Source organism: Adiantum capillus-veneris, chromosome 11 (genome assembly GCF_014529385.1).
Source record: "Adiantum capillus-veneris isolate H3 chromosome 11, ASM1452938v2, whole genome shotgun sequence".
NCBI lineage: Eukaryota > Viridiplantae > Streptophyta > Polypodiopsida > Polypodiales > Pteridaceae > Adiantum > Adiantum capillus-veneris.
The window spans coordinates 161,591,808-161,607,252 of NC_140941.1; the positions used below are offsets into that span (position 1 = coordinate 161,591,808).

The following is a 15,445-nucleotide window of genomic DNA, read 5'->3' on the forward strand; positions in this document are numbered from 1 at the left end:
TTCTGTAAATCGCATTGGCTGGCACATGGCATTGGTTTACGGATTTTCGTGTTTTGCACAGGCAGCTTTACCCGATTTTTTTGAATTGAAGTGCTTTTAGAACTGAAGCTTTTGGGGCTCTACTTTTGGGCATCCCTTGTATGTTTATACAAAACCGGGGAAACCCAAATACATATTAGGACACCCATGTCCTACCGTGCGAGACGGGCCATCACCTTGATGCGGACAAGATCACACATGCTCAAAAGTGAAACGGGGGGATGGCTGAATATTGATGCAAACATGAGGAGATGCACTCAATGCAACTTGAATTCATTGGAAAATGAGGCACATGTAACCCTTGAATGTCCAGCATATGCGCACATTCGGGTCGACTTTCCCCAACTTATTCAAGGATGTACTACATTTGAGGAGCTTCTCTCAAGAACACATCCCTCTCCAATAGCACTAAGCATCTATCTTGCCAAAGTGCTAGAACATCACACCACACTCACAAACAAGATCACCACAAAATTATGACACGCCCCCTCCTTCACATGGGAAGAGGGGAGTCTCATATATGAGATTTTGGGTCCCATGGGTCATTTTGGCCCCCTGAGGACGTAAATACATCATCATCATAATAATCTCTCTCTCTCTCTCTCTCTCTCTCTCTCTCTCTCTCTCTCTCTCTCTCTGGCTGCTCACGCAGCGCCCACCAGCACCCCTTGTGTTACCTGCGCGCTGCTGCCGCTCCACTGCATTTCCACACGCCTGTAGCTGTTGCACCTGCATCAGCATTGCCGCCCCCACCCCTCCCTGCTCTGCTGCCGCCCCTCTACACACACACATTGCGCATAACATTTTCACAGCACACATTACCCGCATCCGTCTGTCGCACACACACATACACACATTTCACATCACATCACTACATTTCAACATGACTCTCCTCAACACTTGAGTCACGCAAGGCAAACGAACAAATCAAAAAAGCTCCGAGATGGCAAAAGGAGGAGTAACCAAGAAGGAATTAACCAAGATGGACGACAAGCTCAATGCCACAATCAAGGAGAACAAGAAGATGACGGACTCCGTCATCAACACTATCATCAACCGTCTCTCCAAGCACGAGAAGGAAGTGGAAGCCTTGAATAAGGAGAAAGAGGAGTGGGTCAAAGAAAAAGAGATTAAAGACGAGGAGACAAGGAAGGAGCTCGTGATGTGGAAGGAGGCCCAAGAAGGATGGAAAAAGGAGAAGAAGGAGATGCAAGAACAAATGGCCATCCTCAAAGCCTCAATCGCATCTCTCACCTCCGAGGAAGGCGAAATAAACAATGAAACCAAGGAGGCCATCAAGGAAGAACTCACCAAAGCTCTCACCGAAAGCTCGGAAGACAAGCTCGAGGCCTCAAAGGAAGGGTGGGTGGAGGTGGTCAAGAACAACCTTAAAAAAGAAGCCAAAGAGGACGCTCACAAAGAAAAGGCCCTCCTTGTACACACCACACTTGAAGAGGAGAAGATGAGGCATGCTCGCCGCCTAAATATACGAGTCACCGGCATGGAAGAAGGAAAAGACTCCGCTCCCGAGAAAGATGGAAAAACCCTATGTACCAAACTTGGGTACAAGATAGAAGACCCAACCCCCTTCACCAAAGCTTGGAGAGCCGGTAAAGACCCAACCAAAAAGAGGCCCCTCATCCTCCAATTTCCTCGGAAGAAGCCCGTACCCTCTTCATCCGCAAGAGGGTCATTCTACGAGGCCTCACAGCGGCCCCCATCTACCTTGATGATGACCTCACAGAGATGCAAGTAGAACACAGGAGAGCATGCATGCCTCGAGTACAACAAGCACGCAAAGAGGGGAAACGGGCCTCCTACTGAGACGGTCGAGTCATCATTGATGGCAAGGCCGTAGCATAGGGACTTGCGGCCTATGGGACACTATACGAGGAGATACACATGGCAGTTTGGAACTGCAATGGCTCTCTATGGACACATCCAAGGAGACTAGAGGAGGTGATGCATGACCGAGACATTTTTCTACTCACAGAGACACATGCAAGTCCCGAGAGAGGCCTACCTCGAGTACAGGATTACCAATGGGAGTCTTTACACAGGAAGTGCACACAGCAAAACACTTCTAGAGGATCTGACGGGGTAGCAATCCTCTATCGCCGCTCACTTCACAGCAAGATACAGATAGTAGCCCGCGACCCAAAGGCACGCTACATGTGGATACGGATTGAGCTATCGGAGGAGCACACTCTATACATTGCCATTTGCTACTTCGCGCCTAGCAGTTCTAGATTTGCACATACAGAAGGAGCAGGGGTAGTGGAGACCCATACACATGTAGGAGAGGAGGAGGATGATACACAATCACCATATGCGTGTCTCAAAGAGGGGATCATGGAGTACTCCAGACTAGGGGAAGTCTTCCTTATGGGGGATTTCAATGCCAGGACACAAAGTAGAGAGTGTGACATCTACGACTTCGATGACCTAGAACTACTCTCCATCCTGGAGAGCACAGAGCCTGAGAGGACCTCCGGAGATACCATCACGCCCACACCATATGGGAGACACATACTCCGTCTGGGATCACAGCACCGTCTCGTTATCTATAACAGGATGGCGCAATGGCCATCATCTGGAGGCTTGACTTGCATACCACCATCGGTATCTAGTGGAGGTAGTACAGTGGATTACATCATCGGCCTCAGAGAGGCAGCCCACCTGCTCACATCCTTCACCATCCCACCACTACCTATCGGGGCTGACCATGCATACCTTGCTCTCTCATTCACTGGTTCACCCATTTCACACACACCACCCACACCCACGCCACACACTACCATACATTTCACACATGAGCTTGCCAGAGTCTATTCATCACATGTGTATGAGGGGATCTATGCTCTCGATCCAGATACACCACTCTCTACACTCACTAGCCAGCTCTCCGCAGTTCTTCACACTTCAGCCCTCAGTTGCTTCCCACACACCACTCCCAGTGGCCGACCCCCACCCTCTGGGACGATGCCCCAGAATAGATGGTATGACAGGGAATGCAGAGACCTCTACATATAGTATGACAGGGAATGCAGAGACCTCTACAGACAGCTACGGGCTCAACGAGCCTTGGAGGAGATCCCCGAGAGCGAGGTCAGGAGACAGATGAAGGCCATTACACACCGTAAAAGGCGGGCCTTCGAGGAGCAGCAAGAGCTTGAGCTATACCACCTTCTCATGAGTACAGACTGCGCCACAGCATGGAGGACTCTTAGAGAGCCACGTCCTACTACCCCACTAGAGGACCCTCAGACCTGGCATGACTATGCCGATCGCCTATACCAAATACCTGGGCAGCCACTGATCCCAGAGCCATCCGACCCTCAACCTACCACTTCGACTTTCTTTACATCTACTATGGTGGAGAGGGCCATTCGGCGCCTACAGCACGGCCGCTCAGCAGATCATACCGGCCTACAAAGCGAGCACCTGATCTATGCGGCAGACACTCTCTCCCCCCTGATAGCACGTCTCTTCAACCGTGCATTGGTTGAGGGACTACAAGAGGAGTGGACTATGCACACTATTGTGCCTATCCACAAATCTGGCGACTCCCTGGATCTAGGGAACTACAGGACTATCATGATTGGCCACACACTTGCCAAACCATACGGGGCAGTTCTTGAGGTAGAGCTTAGCACACATGCAGAAGCATCAAGGATACGAGCACCAGGACAAGCAAGTTTGAGACGCACTTTCTTGACTATCAATAACATTTTCGTGCTTCGCTGTCTGATAGACGGAGCGGAGGCGCGGAAGAGGAGACTACTACTTCTTTGTGGACTTCCGCAAGGCATTTGACACCATCCCTAGAGACAGACTCTTTCAGTGCCTTCAAGAGCTACAGATAACCTTTGACATGATATGGGCCATTCATTCTTTATATGCACAGGTCACAGGTAGAGTGCGATGCCCTGGTGGACTATCGGATCCCATTGCTAGCACCATCGGTGTGAAGCAAGGATGCCCTCTCTCCCCGACTCTATTTGGTGTCTACATCGACGAGATTTCAGATAACATCCTACGAGCAAGTGGCGCGGGCTCAGACTTGGCAGGTATACCACTCCACATTATGCTCTATGCTGATGATATCATCCTTGTTTCTGAACACAAGAGGGATTACAGAGCCACCTATGAGCCTTAGATGATTTCTGCACACACAGAGGGCTCACAGTGAACCTTGGCAAGACCAAGGTCATGATCTTCCATACCTTCAGGACAGTTCATAGTAGAGCAGTACTTACAGCAGCAGCAGCAGGCAGACAGGTCGAGGTGGTTGACTCATATGTTTACTTGGGGTGACTTTTACTGGCACCACTGGCAGATTTTCCATGGCTCAGGCAGCCCGAGACCGGATTACACGAGGATATGCAGCGCTGGCCACCCTAGAGCGCAGATGCCATCAAGCGCACTTCCAAGAGCCCTGCACCAAAGGGTGGCTCTTTGACACTCTAGTCACACCTGTCATGATGTATGCCGCGGCAGTATGGGCACCAGGATTCTCAGCACCTCTATGGACACAAATAGAGCGTCCAAAGATCATTATGATCTCTCGTTTGCTCCATAGCAAACCCTCAGTACCACATGACATCATCATAGCAGAGCTAGCCACACCATCGATGCTAGTAGAGGCCCTTTTTCAAACGATTTGTTTCATTCAGCGCATGCGAGAGCTCCCACCAGACAGACTCACCCGTAGAGCTTTTGAGGCATCGATACAGCTGCTTCAGGAGGGTAACACGAGAGCATGGTACTCATAGGTCATAGAGTGGTTTACATCCCATGGTTTGGACATCACACACCTGCCTCCTTTTCAGTATGATCCTGACTCTCCTCATATACGCCTCTCACACACTAAGAGGAATGGTGTTCTCAGACAGGACCTTTGGCAGCTCTACATTAGGGAGACATGGATCACACCCAGAGAGCCTCTCCCCACGAAGAGGCAGTACTACAGAGATCACTTCCTGACTATCCTAGCAGATGGGTTCATCCAGAGACCGAGATACATGGATATCTACATGCCACATAGAGCACGGGTCTCCATCGGAAAGCTCAGAGTGTCGTCACACCAGCTAGAGATTGAGACAGAACGAGCTACACACGTCTCCAGAGCAGAGAGGATATGCAGACTTTGCACAGCAGAGATTGAGAGCGAGGAGCACTATGTTTGCAGATGTAGAGCACATGAGGAGATCAAAGGTAGATACCCGACCTTGTTTGCAGATCAGCCCACTCTACATCAGATTTTTGAGTCCAGAGACCAGCGACAGTTCAGCCGCTTTCTCCTCGAGATACAGCAACATCGGGACTCCCTCCTTCAAGTAGCATCAACTGGGAGAGATGAGCGCCAGACACAGCTCACAGACTTTTTTCAGAGGACCATAGCAGCTCCACCACCTCTGATCATCTAGAGAGGAGTGACTCTACAGCAGGCTGAGGAGGTCCGAGCTCGCAGACGCCCAAGTACCCATGGACGCAGGGCGCCTCGCCTACACCAGATCCAGGAGATCTAGGAGCACTATGGTAGATCTTTGGAGGAGAGATGCCTCCGAGCTTTTGCAGATCCAGCAACCATCTTACGAGGACTGCTCACACCCTACCCGCCCATGCATCCTGTATTACACCCGGATTATGGTACTGGATGGAGCTAGAGATAGGATAGCATTTCATCTTATGATTGTACATTCTACCCCAACATATAGGATTACATCTTTTTCCCAGTTTTGGAGCTCCATCCCCACCCTTGTATCACTTTCCTCCCCCAGTCATCATACAGGATAGTCACTTTTACTTTTGTACCTTTTATCCTTTACGGATACACAGAGGACACCCACCTCATGTCCTTTGATTTGTCTCATAGGCCGACTTCGGCCTTTTATAGACGTTAAAAAATCTCTCTCTCTCTCTCTCTCTCTCTCTTTTCCATTGCTTGTTCAGAGAAGGTTTTGGACCACTCTCAAGAGTCATGGGATACGAAGATCAGAGATGTCTGGGTTTGTTCTTGCTCGAGCTGCGCAGACACAAAGATAGCCTGATGAATGGCGAGGCTAGCCAGTCTCAAAGACGGATCACAGACTTCTTCAGAGCAGACACGGGACAGCCGCAAGAGCCACTCCCATAGCAGAGCCCCCCCTCGTCTCACACCAGAGGCACACTGATTGACCGAGCGATTGAATTGGGGAAATCCAGGCGCTCGCGACTGCGAAGAACTACACAGCATCGACGGAGGCTACGACAGAAAATTCGGAGCACGCTGGCCAGGCATGCACGACGCTCGGTCAGACTACTAACCATGGAGGAAATTGATGAGATTCGCCAACGACCGATGCTAGATCTCTTGTGATTCAGCTATCCCAACAAGCCACCCATTTTTTGCTAGTCTTCCAAATGAGCTTCCAAATGAACTCCCACCTTCGCGACCTGAGGATCATACAATTGATTTGATCCAAGGAAGTTCTCCTCCAAATCAGCCCCCTTGTCGAGTTAGTCTAATGCAGCAAGAGGAAATTCTCAAGCAAGTTAACGAACTTTTGGAGAAGGGCTTAATAAGGCCTAGTACTTCTCCATATTGTTCACCTGTCTTGCTAGTACAGAAAAAGGATGGCACATTCCGCATGTGCATAGATTATAGATCTCTAAACAAGATCACAATCAAGAATCGATTTCCAATCCCTCGGATTGACAACATTCTTGACAAGTTACAAGGAGCAAGTGTTTTTAGTTGTATAGACTTGAAGAGCGGTTATCATCAAATCCGCATAGCTCCTCAGGATGTGCATAAGATTTCATTTAGAACAACCTTCGGGTTGTATGAATTCTTAGTGATGCCTTTTGGACTCACTAATGCACCAGCCACATTCAACAGAATGATGGATAGAATCTTCCACTCATATAGAAGCTTCACAGGCGTTTTCTTTGATGACGTCTTAATCTTCTCAGAGATGGAAGACGAAAACTATAAGCATCTCGCCTTAGTGTTTGAAGAATTACGCAAACACAAATTATTTGTGAATGCTAAGAAGAGTGAGTTCTTTCTAAAAGAAATCCACTATTTGGGCCATATAGTATCTCACAATCAGGTTAGAATGGGCCCTGATAAGATTCAAGCAGTTGTAGAATGGCCTACGCCAACTACAGTACATGATGTACGAAGTTTCCTTGGCCTCTGTTCCTATTATCGGCGTTTCATTCGAGCTTTTGCCGCGATAGCAGGTCCCCTCCATGACCTGACAAAGAAGCGGATTCCATTCCATTGGGGGTCTGGACAAAAACAAGCTTTCGAAAAGCTTAAGTATCTACTCAGTCACGGACCTGTTCTCACCGTCCCTGATCTTCGCAAACCTTTCGAGGTATACTGTGATGTATCTGGAGATTGTGTAGGAGCAGTTTTGAACCAAGAGGGTCACGCGATAGCTTATGAAAGTCAGCGCCTTAAAGATGCAGAGTTGCATGTCTCCATATACGAGAAAGAGCTAATGGCAGTAATTTATGCTCTTTCCATTTGGAAACACTATCTATTAGGAGCTGATTTTATTATCAAGACAGATCATCAAAGTCTTCGCTACTTTCTCACACAGAGAAAGTTATCAGAAAAGCAGATGAGAAGGGCCAACTTTCTTTCAATGTTCCATTTTCAGATTTTACACACTTCTGGAACAAAGAATGCAGTTGCAGATGCTCTCTCCAGGCGTCCAAAGATCAATGCACTAACAACAATTTATCATGAGGAACTAGAATCTCTCAGCGAGATGTATCCTCAAGATCCAGACTTCGCCACAATTTGGGCAGATCTTCAAGCTGGTCACTCAAAGCCACCTTATTCCATCAGGGATAATACACTCTATTGTCAACAAGCAATATGCATAGCTCAACCCTTACGACAGAAGGTGATGGATGAAGCACATAATTTTCCTTATGCCGGGCATCGGGGAATTGCTTCTACCACTAGTGCCCTCGAAAGGTATTTCTTTTGGCCAACACTCCGTGCGGACATTAAAAAACATGTACGTGAGTGTTTAGTCTGCCAAAAAGTAAAATATGACAGACATAAAGTTTATGGCAAGCTTCAGCCGCTCCCTGTGCCTAACACGCCATGGGAAAGTATTGCCATGGATTTTATTACGGATCTTCCTCGCTCCAAGAATGGAAATGATGCAATCTGGACTATAGTAGACAGATTCAATAAGCAAGCACATTTTCTTCCAGTAAAGAAGACGATCAAAGCTGATCACATGGCTAGAATATTTCTAGCCCAGATTTTTAAACACCATGGATTGCCAAAGACTATTGTCAGCGATAGAGAACCCCGCATGACTAGTCTATTTTGGCAAGCATTGTTTGAAAACTTGGGAACTAAGCTTGACTTTTCATCAGCTTATCATCCTTAAACAGATGGTCAAAGCGAAATCGCTAATGCCACTGTTTTAGATCTCCTCAAGTGCTATGTTTCGGAACGACAATCCGAATGGAAACAATAGTTACCAATCGTTGAGTTTGCGTATAATAATACCATACATTCCTCAACTGGTAAAGCTCCCTTCGAAATTATTTATGGGAAGCCACTCTTACTTCCTATTATGGTTACCAAAGAAAACATCTTCGCCGCAGATGAATTTGTGCACAATATTGATATTGCCCATCAACAAGTAAAGCAAGCGATTCTTCATATTCAAGAGCAACAGAAGAGAAAAGCAGACAAGCACAGAAGGAATCTCAATCTAGAAAAAGGACAATATGTCCTGCTTCGGTTTGAGAAAGCTAGATTGAAAAAGCGGGTCGGCAAAGGGAAAGTTGTCAAACTTTCCCATAGATTTTATGGCCCTTTCAAAATTACAGATAAAGTCAATGACGTGACTTTCAGATTGGATTTGCCTTCTCATTGGCGCATCCATAATTCTTTTCATGTCAGTCTCCTCCGACCATATGTTGGACCTCCTCCAGTGGCGCCAGTACAAGAAGATCCTCCAGAAGTCGAAGAGACTGAGGAAATCCTTCAACCTAAACAAATAATACACCACTCGGAGAGACAACTCAAGTCGGGGAGTTTACATCGAAAGTATTTAGTCAAGTTCAAGAATTACACTCCTTTAGATGCAAAGTGGATGACTGAGTCCGATCTTAAGGACTACCCAGACATCTTGCATAGTTATGTTGACGCTCTACAGTTGAGGTCAACTGTTTAGAACCAAGAGGGATGTAACTAAGTCAGAATTTGTAAATAATTAATTTATTTATGAGAAAAGAATTATCTAATTAGTTGTGTGCACATCAGAATAGATTTAGCAGTTCTGGGGCCTCAGGTGCGTCCAAGTTTGGGCCAGTGCACCTCAGGGAGACCCTAGCAGAAAATACCCTGAAGCCCTAGCGATTGGGAAATCAGGTCTTCAATGAAGGGGTAGATAGTAGCCTCAGATTTCAGGCTCAGAAAATTACGCGCACTAGTGCAAGCACAGGAATGAGATGGGGTCCTTAGAATAATAACCCTAAGGCCTGAATCATTTTACGGCTTTAGGATAAGTCAGTTAAGATATTTTTAATTGTCTATGCCGGACCAAATGACCGGACAAGTGCGAACAGGTAATGCCAGAGCAGTGTCGGTACGGCATTGCGCTGGGGAGCAGCTAACAATTTCATTAGTAGCATCTGTGTGTGCAGTTGTGAGTTAATTTGCACATTTCATTAATAGCCTAGGGATTTTTAAAAGTGAAAGTTAAAGGGTTTTTAAAGTTATTAAGTAAGTGTGCCACTTGGCACACTTACCAATGCAAACTAACTCTCTCTCACTCTCACTCTCACCCTCTGTCTCTTCCTAGCGTCCCCTCTCCCTGATGGCTATTTAGGAGGCCCTACTCCCCCATTTTCAGTGTTGGCAGTGCTCCTACCCCCCCTATTGTGAGTATGCCCTACGCATTGGAGCCCTCCATGGAAGCTTGAGAGCAACCCCTTGTGACATATGTGGTGGCCTCGTGCTCCCATTGTCTAGAACAAGGGCTCTCATAGCCATAGCCAGCTTTTGGTGAGGTTTCATCGCGAGAAGTTGCAGCAGGCACTCTCTTCGTAGAGTGTGGTGGCTGTAAATTCTCTGTTTTCAGCCCTTAATCACCTCCTTTAGGTTGAGTTTCAGCAAAATACATATAGAATCTAGTTCTTCTGTACCTACACTACGCATACACCAAGTTTCGTGCAATTCCATCGTGGAAAAGGTCTCTTTTTCGGCTCTGGAAGGTGCTCAGGTAACATTTTCAGGTTATGTGCAGAAAATTACAGCAAGCATGTGTGCGTGCATTTTGCGTGTTTCTCCCTTGTTTTTGTTGTAGGAATAATTATGCATAAAGGGACTCAGTTAGCGGAAGGTAGACTCTCATTTTCGAGAGCTTCCGTTGAGTTTTGTGGAAGATAGACTCTTGTTTTTGAGAGCTTCCCAAAATCTCATAGCAGAGGGAAGATCCTCTCAGTATTCAGAGAGTAGCGTTCGCACTCTCTCAGTCAGAAGCAGAAAGAAAGAATAAAGGACGGGCTATTGCCCCGTTCTTGTGCTTGTAAAGATTCTCCCTTAGTAATAAAGATATTCTCTTTATGGGGGGGGACCAGCCCATCTTCTGGTCCCCAATGAAGTGTCAAGCTTTTCCTCTCTCTCCACTTCTCTTGAGTATTTGAAGTACAATTAAAAGTCAGTTTACGCTTCCGTATTTTTTTGTGACACGATCTATCCGAGATAGATTCACTCCTCCTACCCTGCTGTCAGAGCGAGAGAAAGACAAGCTGTCAAGGGGCCTCACAAATCCTGAGTGCTGCCAAACATCAGAAACCCTCATAGTCATACATAGACGCTCCTAAGTTGCCAACTCAGCCCCATGCATATCAGCATGGCCACCTCCAATCCTGTATAGGGGTCATCCAACATGTTGAAGTCCCCCCCAACACACCACTGCTTTGCATGCGGCAAAGACTCAACAACATGAGACAAAAACTCTACTTGTGCACTTGCGACATTGGGCGCGTATATGTTTAGGAAACCCATGAGGGAACCCTGAACCTGCATAGTAATCCACTCAGCTCTGCCTGGCACAATAATACCTCTACCCACAATGGCCAGCTTCCATGAATCCGCAAAAGTCATACATACCCTCCCTGGATACTTTCAGGTCCAAATGCAGCTAACCAAATTGTCCCATAGCGACCATGCAAAATCTGACCACATCGTCTAATGCAACTGTCACAGAGATGATGCTCCTATAGCATAAGAATATCAATCTCACCACCCACAAGGCATCGTTGAAGTTGTTGACGTAGCCAACCCCTCTGACGCTGAAACTGGGGTCCTCCTAATCCCTGCACATTCCATGAGATGATCCTCATGGAGTCAGTGAGAAAAAATGGATGATGCAGCAGCAACCAACCTCGCTATCTTTGAGGCAAGTTTGGATGGGGAGTAATCCGCATCCGAGTGACATCTAGACAAACGCATCTGAAGAGATTGTCCCACCTGCCACAAACTGCTGACGTGTCAAAGCCCTGAAGAATGGAGCCAACTTACAGATGTCGGCCGAGGGGCCTAAACCCTAAGAAGAACAAGTAGCGGAAGAAGAAGTCCTACAAACTTATGGGGACCCCATCCGATGGCGCCCCAGTGACATAAAAAAAGGAAAATAAAGCAAGATCCACACACACTCACGCAAAAACTGATGACGTGGCCAATACCATCTGGGGTGGAATTCGGCCACTCCGTGTCGCTTGTCGTCTTTCTCTCTTAGTTCAGTTGTTATTGAAGTGCTAAAAGTCTATTCAGTATGTTCTTTCTATTGGCACGCGGTGCCCGTCTTGTGACATTGGTATCAGAGCATCAAGCGTGTGCGTTTCTGAAAGCATACCGGTCCTACCAAAGAGCAGACAGAGCAAGATCGCACTTCCAAAGTTCATTGGAAATTTTAGCTTAGTGCTCCAACCCCGGACTTATTTGCTACTCCCACCCTTACTTCATCACGCATCGGGCGCGCTCCCATCTTCACCACTCATGTCTTACAGGGCATAAGCCAAAAAGATCACTTGCAAAAGAAGGATCCAAGATTTGTTTCGAGTCACTTTTTTTCTCAAAAGTAGTGCCATGCAGATGTTGATGTCTATAGCTACCAAGCCGCACACTTTCAAGGACTTGGCAAGCTTTCAAGAAAAAATTTTCCCGAAGTTATATGGTTGCTGACATCTTCCTTCGGAGTGCAACTTCTAGCAAAGTGGGGTATCCTGAAATGCTTGCCATGGAAACCCTAACAGATTATAACTTGAAATTTCTCGACATCTCTCAATAGATGTCAGCTGATGACCTTGGAAGTCCAGTGCGATTGCTATCTCGGGACTACCATCGCCGCCAAAGAAACATTGTCTGTCCAAGAGCTGATGGACCATGCTATGCTCGGCTGCGACCTTATGAAATGAACCTAACCCTAATTTTTGGTGCAGGTTCCAGGATGGAAAGTCAGTCGACTTTTCAAGCTCGGCTGATGTCGAGATTGCTTTTTAAGTTTGAATTTTGTTTGAGTTCTGTTTGAGAACTTGTTTGGTGATCCTGTTTGAAGTTTCTTTGAAATGGATGGTATCTATTTTGAACCTGTCTTGGTGCCAATTTGAAATGTTGACTCTAGTTTTATTGATTGGTGATTTTACTCCCGGGTGGAGAAGTGAGAAATACTGTTTTGGTGTTGTTTGAACCTCGTAGTCCGATGCCTGGGGAGCGTTCCGTTGTATGCTAGAAAACCTCCGAACGACGCACGCTGCGGTCTGGGGGACGTTTGGTTGTAAAGGCCTCTATATCTCCCGGCCCGGATCTTTTTAGGTTATGCGGGAGGAGTGATGAGGGAGTCGTTAAATATCTCCCGGCCCGGACCTTGTTGGGTTATGAGGGAGGAGTGTTCATCGGCGGCTTTATGTTTCTATGTCTTGTAACATGCATATGTGACCATTTGTGTTGCATTGTGATGTGCCAACCACTGAATATTCCTAATTGGATGAGATTGCTTGGGTATGTAATTTTAGTGCATCAAGACACCATGGAAGATCAGTGCGGTCTGGGTGTGATGGCTAATTTTACTACGCCGGAATATCAAGAGCTCCGATCTGGACGAAAGGAGAAGCCAACTCCTTGATCAAGAGAGCCGAAAGGAGAAGCCAACTCCTTGATCAAAAGAGCCGAAAGGAGAAGCTAACTCCTTAACAGAGCAAAGTGATTGTCCCTCGAAATGTCCCTCGGAATGACCCTTGGAAATTTTTGAGCTAACTTGAGTTGTTTTGCAGATATGCTGTAATCGTGGATGATTACTTTCTTTCAAGAAGGGGAGATGTCACAAACTGCTGACATGTCAAAGCCGTGAAGAATGGAGCCAACTTAAAGATGCCGGCCGAGGGGCCTAAACCCTAAGAAGGACAAGTAGCAGAAGAAGAAGTCCTACCAACTTATGGGCACCCCGTCCGATGGGGCCCCAGTGACATAAAGGAAGTAAAATAAAGCAGGACCCACACACACACTCACGCAAAAATTGACGACATGGCAGCTGTACGGACGCTCCGCGTTTTGCGCTGACTGCTGACGTGGCAGTTGTACGGAATTCCACAAAATGCGCTGGCAGCTTTTTGGCATTGCTTTTGGACCAGAAGCTTTTGAGTTTTGAAGGCTTTCATTGTAACTGCTTTTCAGGCCAAGGGCCTTTAAATATGAGGTTAGGGCTTATTCTCTGGCACGCTTCCGGGAGAAGGTGTAGAGTCTAGAGTTCTGGCTTGTACAGTGTTGATGCAATATAAAGAAATACCATAAGGGGTGCAATTCCGCCACTCCGTGTCACGTGTCGTCTCTCTCTCTTAGTTCAATTGTTATTGAAGTGCTAAAAGTCTGTTTAGTCTATTCTTTTCTATTGGCACATGGTGCCCGTCTTGTGACACCACCCAGGCCCAGGCTCAGCGTGCAGTCCGTAGGGTTACAATTTCTCTCCAACAATCCTCATGTATAAATACATAGCAAGGGGGGCTCTGAGTGTCAGAAAACAAGTGCACCACAGTGTGCCTGCAACCTGCTGCATCCGACGGCGTCACACTAAAATTGGCTAAAGGCCAAAGTGTCTGTACCAGATCTGTCACTCCCAGGTCCCCTGTGTGGTGCGAGAACTCAATAGCCCGAACTTGGAGCCAGTCAAGAACTGTGTGCAGGGTCCACTCTGTATGATCCCGCCGCACAACAGAAAGGAGAAACCTCGGGCTGCTAGAAAGAGGACGTGGACTCCAAAGGAAGCATCATCCAGGTCGGGAGAAGGGTCACCAAGGAAGCGTGTGAAGATGTAGTCAAAGAAGTCCCATCGTCTGCGAATATCAAAGCTAGTCAAACCACGATGGATTGCTGCAAAAGGAGGGGTCTGAACCAGAAGTGGCGTCCTCAAGTGGGGTTCTCCCTCCCCAGCCATGCAACTCGTAGCGAAAGCACTACCAAGAGATCCTCTCGCTGCGGATGTGTGTCCAGTCCCCTGCATCTGAGGAGGAGTGTGGGATGGGTCGGTGATGAGGCTGAGGACCCCATCGGGGAGAGAGGAGGAGCAGGAGGTGGGGTGAGGGTGGAGGAGGGGGAGGAGGAGGCAGCAGAATGGAGGAGTCTCAAGGTGGAGGGTGGGGGCGCTGGAGGTGGTGAAGCTGAGGTGGAGGGGGCCCATAGTTACAGGGGAACGCCCCCTAGCCCCCGTTCCGGCGTTCCGGGGGGGCAGTTCCCTTCCCGAACGTTCCGAAACGTCCCGAAACGTTTGACGTTCTGAGTGGCCAGTGCAAACCGGAACGGCCGTTCCGGAACGTTCCGAACGCCCCCAGAACGTTCCGGAATGCCCGACGAAAAGCCAACGGCTACAAACAAATTTGGCAAAAATTGAAAAAATTGAAGTAAATGTTTGGGCTTCTTTTTGAAGTGTGCAAGGCCTCAAGGACTCATAAAATGCACCCCCCTCCTCCTTTCTCTCCACAAGCTAATCCTCAAGGCTCAAGCTCTCTCCCTCTCACACTCTCAAGATCTCTCCCTCTCAAGACTCACTCTCTCAAGGCTCAAGGCTTTAAGCCTTCAAGCTCTCTTCCTCTCCCTCCCACTCTCTCAAATCTCTCCCTCTCCCTCTCACTCTCTCTCGTCTCTCCCTCTCTCTCTCTCTCTCTCTCTCTCTCTCTCTCTCTCTCTCTCACATCATCTAGTCATAGCAAGATTGAATGGTCTTCAAAACGAGTTTTTTGTGAGTATTAGAGTCAAAGCACTCTAATACTCCTTGTATTTAAACACAAGGAGCTAAAAAATGCACTATTTGGATGTTTTTTATACCTCCCGTTCCGCGCTGTTCCCGTTTCGAACCCCTAGCCGTTCCCCCGTTCCGCGGGG

At 47.5% G+C, this 15,445-nt stretch overlaps 1 protein-coding gene and 1 pseudogene across 3 annotated transcripts in view; one reads left to right on the top strand and one right to left on the bottom strand.

Moving 5' to 3' along the window:
* The window catches only part of LOC147448327 (U11/U12 small nuclear ribonucleoprotein 25 kDa protein-like), a 102,393-nt gene that overhangs the window by 23,904 nt on the left and 63,044 nt on the right, over positions 1–15,445 (bottom strand). The window lies entirely within an intron of this gene.
* On the top strand, positions 983–1,902 carry LOC147448328 (uncharacterized; annotated as a pseudogene).